The sequence below is a fragment of the Pteropus vampyrus genome, unplaced genomic scaffold, assembly GCF_000151845.1.
Source record: "Pteropus vampyrus isolate Shadow unplaced genomic scaffold, Pvam_2.0 Scaffold357, whole genome shotgun sequence".
In the NCBI taxonomy this organism is placed as follows: Eukaryota; Metazoa; Chordata; class Mammalia; order Chiroptera; family Pteropodidae; genus Pteropus; species Pteropus vampyrus.
The window spans coordinates 1,727,554-1,733,403 of NW_011889138.1; the positions used below are offsets into that span (position 1 = coordinate 1,727,554).

Genomic DNA, 5,850 nt, shown 5'->3' on the forward strand with positions numbered 1-5,850 from the left:
AGACATGGAAATGTAGAGTGTAGCAAGGGGAAGATGGTTAATAATATTGTAATAAATATGTTAGGGGGAAGAGGGGTACCAGATTTAGTGGGGTGGTCACTTTGTGGGTTATGTGGATCTCTGCTCACTGTACTATACAACTGAAACTGGTATATTATTGTATGCCAACTATAATTGAAAAAACCATCTTTGAATTGTACAATGTAAATACAAGCAACTAATTGTCTATTACATTTCAATAAAGACAACAACAACAACAAAAAAAACAACAAGCAGAGACATAAGAGATGGTAAATGGAAGGAGGACAGGTTTACCTCACCATGACCATGGAAGACATTTTCAGAGCTGATGCCTGAATGACAAGGAGACAGCCCTATGAATACCAACAGCAAGCTCTTGCTAGATTTTCAAATGGATATTTTTTGGATATTTTGTCACACCCAGCCCTTCCTCGTGTTTGAGGTGCCCTTAGCACAACTTGCTGATAACCTACATGTACGTCACCCCATTCCTCACTTACTGTGTTTGCCCTGATGCCAGTGTCGAAGGAGCAGGAAGAGAAGGAGGGAGACCATCAGGACAATGGACACTGAGACCCTGATCAGGATGTTCAGGTACCTTTTGAGACCTTGGCATGAATGACATCATTGATAAGTCAATGGTACCATTTAATCAAGCACCCGTATGTGCCAGGCACATGCTGGGTCTGTCACTATGATCTCAAACCCTCATGAAGGTCATGCATTAGGTGACTGCAGACTCCACCCACACATTCACAGATGAGGAAACTGAGACTCAGGGAGGCTGGTCACATGCCGCACGTCACACAGCCAGGACGAGGCAGTGCTGGGGCTGGAATCAGGGACTGTGGGTCCCTGTGCTCTCCTCACGCTACCCCCAAGGCAGAGGCCAGCTTCATGCTCTGGGCTCCACATCCTCGGGGTCAGTCCCTGGCCTCATCTGCAGCAGAGGGTCCTTCCTTATCACCTTCCTTCTACCAGCACAAGGACCAGGACTGGTCAGGGCATGGGCTGGATGCTGCGTCTCTCTGGGTCTGGCTCCACCTTGCAGGGCCTGATCCCATGGAAAGGTCTGCTGGGCTGGGGGCTCTGCCTTCCCATACTCTGTGAGGCCAGGCCCTCATCCCACCTAATCTCCCAGGGGTATGAGCAGGAAGGGACAGGGGGCCACCCAGAAACACTAGACACTCAAAAGAGAAGGGGCCCCAGGCAACAGCGGAAGCAGCAGAGCTGGAACTGATCACGTCTGGCCTCAGTTCACTCCTCTGTGCTGTGCCCCTGAGCAGAGGAGAACGGCCTGAAACTCCAGCCACTGTCACCCTGTCCCTCCCTGTATAGTGTCACTGTCACCCTGCAAAGGGAGCAGGCCCAAGACATCACATCCTGGGAGCCTTCCCTGTGAGGCCCCTTTCCTAAGAGGCCAGAGCCAGATCTGGAGGGAAATCCAAACTCTGAGCCACAATTCTGTCCTTTTACACATGGAGAAATTGAAGCCCAGACAGGGAGGGGTCTGTTCACGTCAAGCTCTCCAGAGGCACCTGGAACCAGTGCATAACTCAGCCCTGCCCCTTACGGACCTACCCCCACTTGCCAGACCCTCACTCACTCCTCTGCTGGCCTGGATCCGTGGAGGTGGAGGCCCAATCCTCAAAACCTCCTGGGAGTCAGGATGAGGTGAGGCGGGGCTTCATCACTCTGCCCTCTTTTCCTCCCCAGCATGAGCCCCATATCTTCCTCTGCCATGATCTCCCAGCCCTAGACCCCTGGACCCCTATGGTTCCCCAGCATCTCTGCGTGACTCCCAGGCCCGCTATGACACAGCCCATCCTTGAGTATATGGGGGACAGCACACCTTCTGAGAGACTCAGATCTGCCCAGGGGTGGTCTGTGCTCCCTCTGGGCATGGAGGCCCCATTGACTCACCAGCTGTGGAGACGGGCGCAATGGGTGGGGGACTGGTGTTTCCTGATGGTTCTGAGATTGAGGACAGAAAGGGGTAAGAGGCTGGGTCCCCACCTCACTCAGACTCTCTCTGTGGTCTCCCAAAGACCCTCCTACTGCCCACCTGGTGCCTTTCTAACCCCAAGTGAGGGGGAGAGGTTGCCAGGCATGAAAAAAACTTTGAGGGACACATTTCTTCTATATGATCCTCCACTGAAGCTCCACTCCCACGGGGAGAGGGCCCTAAGTGACAGAGCCCAGAAAGGATAGGGTAGGGGCCCCTCACCTGAGACCGTGAGCTCCAGGGGTCACTGGGGTGATAGGTGGATATGCTGCATGAGCTGTAGCACCTGTAGGTGCCCCCATGGGCTGAGGTCACAGGAATCATGGAGAACTCGGCCTGGTACAGCCCAGCTCGGTTCTTTGTTCTAAGATGCAAGAGGGAATGGGCTGTCCCCTCCTTGGACAAAAGGAAAGTGTCCCTCTGGCTCTATGTCTGACACAGCAGGATCACATTCTCTCATGTAGGGCTCCCCTCCCAGCGAAGACCCAATAACCAGTCTGGTGCCTCAAAATCTAGATAGGCAGGTCAGACTTCCTCACCTGAAACCAGGAGCTCCAGGGGGTCACTGAGGGGTGACCACACCTGGAGGGTGTTCCTATAACAGCCATAGCATCTGAACATCCCCTAATGGCTAGGGATCACAGGCCCCACAGGGAACAGGGCCTGGTACCACCCGCTGGACTGTCACTGTGAATCCAGGGTCCAGGGGTGGCCTGTGTTCTTCCTTAGTCAGAATGAACCTGCTAAATCTCTTCCTTGAGCCACACAGGAGGGTCACGTTCCCTCCTGAGGTCACAACAGGGCTCAGCTGGGCTAACAGGCTGGATTTGCTGTAAGATCCTAGGAGAGAGGGAGGCAGCGTGTAAATGGGGTCACACCTCCTCACTCCCCTAAGACTGGGCTGTGAGAGGGAAACCCTGAGAACAGACCCCCTTCCTGAAGGCAGAGGGTGAAGTGGGACCCTCAGTGTCCTCTCACCTGTCACCACCAGCTCCAGGGGATCACTGTGCTCTGACAAGCCAGTGGAACTGTAATAGTAATAGCGGTATCTCCCTGCAGCGTGCTGTGTCGTTGGTGTGATGGAGAACTTCGCTTTGTCCCCAGGCTTTGGTGGCTTCTGTCTTTCTGAAGTCACACTATTTCCTTCTCTATACAGATAGAACTCCTGGGCCCCTAGGGGACCCTGACACCGGATGGTCACAGGCATCCTCCAAGGGATAACATAACTTGGCTCGGCCCAGATGGTGGGTTTGGGGAGAGTCCCTGGAAGGAATAAGAGGCTGAATCACAAAGCCCTTCCCCACCTCTCACACTCAGCTCAGCCCAAGACCCTCTCTGTGTATCACCTCATCCTAGGACCACTTGCTCTCTCCTGAGCCCCAGAGGCTGAAGTGAGGGGTTGGGGCATGGAGCCTAGGGAGGACTTACCTGCCTGTACACAGGTGTTCTGGTCCAGATTCAGCCCTGCAAGGGAGGCCCCATGAGAGATTTGCACCCGCCACCTGAGCTGGTTCTCTTCTCATCAGGCCCCAGACACTTGAGGGGCCCGAGTCTTCATTTCCGCTTGAACAAAAGGGTGCAGCCTCCCCATCCCCTCCTTCTATCCCCTATCCCTCTCCACAACTGACCAAGGCTGAGAAGAGCAGAGAAGATGGACAGCATGGCGCCTGCTCTAAGTGCCCCCATGTGCAGCTGGAAGACATCCTGGGTCTGAAGGACATGTACACATAGGATGTGGTGAGTCAGGAGCTGCTGCCGCTCTTCTGGGTTCCCAAAGCTGTGGACCCACAGGAAGGGGATGGCCCTTCCTGGGTCTGACTCTAGGTGTCTCCAGGATGAGAGCTCAGGAAGACACCAGGCCCTCCGGAGGCACTAAGCCCAGATCTGATGTCTCACCTGACCCCCAGGACCCTGCCTGGTCTGCACCCTGGCTCAGAGAGGGCAGGTCTCTGGTCGCATCCTGAGTCAACCCCTGACAGGCTGGCTTCAAATAGGACAACCACTTATTTCCTCAGCTCCTCAGCTCTCCACAAGTGGGACTTACTTTCTGTCTTCGACTAGTCCATTAACAAATATGTACTGACCACTTACTATGTACAAGGCATTGGTGCCAGAACCAAAAATATATCCATTATGAAAGAGACCCACTTCCTACATCTTGAGAACTCGTGTTAGCAGAGTATTTGAATACGTGAGTGTGTGTGATTGTCTTTTTTGAGTATGTGACTGTGTGAGTGTTTATATGAGTGTGTGAGTGTCTGTGTATGACAGTGTGTTTATGTGAGTGTGTGAGTGTGTTTTATGTATGTGTGAGTGTGTGTGAGTTAAGCATGTGAGTGTGAGTGTGTGTGTGCTTATGTAATGTGAGTGTGTGTTTAAGTGAATGTGTGAGTGTGAATGCATATGTGTATGTGAGTGTGTTTATGTGATTGTGTGTGAGTGTGTGTTTGTGAGTGTGCATGAGTGTGTGTGAGTATTAGTGTGGGTCAGTGTGTATGTGAGTGTGTGTGTATGTGAATGTGAGTGTGTGTGTCCCCACAATCACCGCACCCATCTCTCTGGGAGGAAGCAGAGTGAGAGCTGAGGGTGCAGGGTCACATCTGGATGATCATGAATGTCCTCGAGCTCAGACACCAGAGCCTGGATTCACTCTGGAGGCAGTGGAGACCATGGGAAGGTTTGAACAGGACATGGATAGACTGTGAAATGGAAGCTGGGAGGAGCGGTGGGGAGAGGACATGACCAAGGGGGTGAGGATTGGGGCTTGGCACTCAGAGAGAGCAGGCATTGCTCTCGGTGTGTGAAGGATGACCATCCCTCCCTCCTGGCTCACTGGAGACACCAAGGTACCTCAGAGAAGTGAGCTAAGTAGGGGATCCTGGGGTTGTGCATCACATGTCTGCTCCCCAGGACAATGCAGGCTGCCTCCTGGCCTTGGATGCAGGGCCCACATCCCACAGTGTCTCTCCCCTGACAATATCTCTGGTAGCAGTAGAGCCTTCTGTGCACCTTCTTGTGTGGATCATTTGGGTCCCTTTTGCCTCTTCAGAGCAACTTTCATGCTGGGTGTCACTCTCCTAACCAGGAAACTCTTCAAGACTCAGACAAGTTTGACATTCACGAGAGTTCCTCTGCAAGGGCAGTAAACACACACGTGTACACACACATGCATCCCAGACACATATTTACACACGTGTACACAGAACCACATGTATGTATACACATACATAGACATGCTTATGTACACACATGCATGCACGAGTACACATAGATACACATATACACACGTATACAGAAACACTCACTTTAGTTATTAGTTGTGGCACTTCTGTTTCCTGAATTATTGAAGGACACTTAAGTAGGCTACTTCCTTTCTTGTCCCCACTTCCCTAAAGTGGAGCACAATGAGGATAACCCCACTCCAACAGGTGTGGAGAGGATTCACCTGCCTGAGATATGGTGAGAATGAAATCACAAAGTCACAGAGCCAGATCGAGATGTTGGGGTTTGACATATTGAGAAGGAGCGATACCTCATCCAATGAAGGAAGACTCCGGGGGCAGATCTCATGTGTGGAGTCACCTGAATCCTGACAAAGGTCCCTGCAGCGCAGTGGGGACATCATGGTCTGTTTGACAAGTGGTGCTGGAACAATGGGATAAGTCTATGGAGCAAGGAGAATTTGCATACCTGCTTCTCACCACACACAGTCGTCATTGACAGATGGGCTTCAGAGCAAGACCTGAAAAGCAAGTTGGTTACCTCTCTTTTGCAAAAAAGCATTGGAGACTATCTTCTTAGCTTTTTTTAGAGACAAATATTTC

At 52.0% G+C, this 5,850-nt stretch overlaps 1 pseudogene; it reads right to left on the bottom strand.

Annotated features, from left to right (window-relative positions):
* Positions 1–3,688, bottom strand: part of LOC105304958 — a 7,207-nt pseudogene extending 3,519 nt beyond the window's left edge.
* Positions 3,689–5,850: the final 2,162 nt, after the last annotated feature.